The sequence below is a fragment of the Bison bison genome, unplaced genomic scaffold, assembly GCF_000754665.1.
Source record: "Bison bison bison isolate TAMUID 2011002044 unplaced genomic scaffold, Bison_UMD1.0 scf7180017864535, whole genome shotgun sequence".
NCBI lineage: Eukaryota > Metazoa > Chordata > Mammalia > Artiodactyla > Bovidae > Bison > Bison bison.
This window is the reverse complement of record NW_011495084.1, coordinates 13,610,886-13,611,486: the sequence shown is the minus strand read 5'-3', so window position 1 is coordinate 13,611,486 and position 601 is coordinate 13,610,886. Positions and strand designations below refer to the sequence as shown.

The 601-nt window shown below is 46.9% G+C and overlaps 1 protein-coding gene across 1 annotated transcript in view; it reads right to left on the bottom strand.

The window, feature by feature from the left end:
• The window catches only part of LOC104982649 (multidrug resistance-associated protein 4-like), a 350,332-nt gene that overhangs the window by 126,061 nt on the left and 223,670 nt on the right, over positions 1 to 601 (bottom strand).

Below are 601 nucleotides of genomic sequence, written 5' to 3'. Positions count from 1 at the left end.
CTGCACTTATTTCCTACCCTGTATGGAAACTCTCTAAACCTTGACTCAGATGACCTTTCCCCAGGCATCTGTCTTAACAAGCGCCACGTAGAGACAGGTTCCTCAGAGGCAGGAATGACAGCTGGGCATCCTAGTCTCCCTTGTTCAGCCCAGTGTGGTCCTTCCCCTCTCCTAGCTCACCATCCTCCTTGCAAACTGAGGTTTTGTGCAGCAACATCTGTAAGGGCATCAATCTCAGTGCACACAATAGGGTGTTAATAAGTGCAGCTGGAAGGCTCACTGGCTTTAACAAGGTGAACAACAGCAAAAGAACTAACGTTGGGTAGATGTGGAGGCTGCTTCAGAAAGAGCAAACTCATGAGGCTTTCAAAGAGGTCAGTCAAGACTCCACCAGAGCCCTCGGTCAGCATGTGTTAGGACAGAGAGACATCAGAGCTGTCCACTTTCAGGAGTTCTGTGGCCAAGAAAGAGCCACTGACAACACATTGCAGAACAAAGTGAGAGTCAGGACTTCAACCAAGATACCAAGTTTCAAATTCAAGGTAACCCTACATGAGGGTCTAAGTATTAATTCTAGTAAGGATCCATGAAGAAAAGTTAA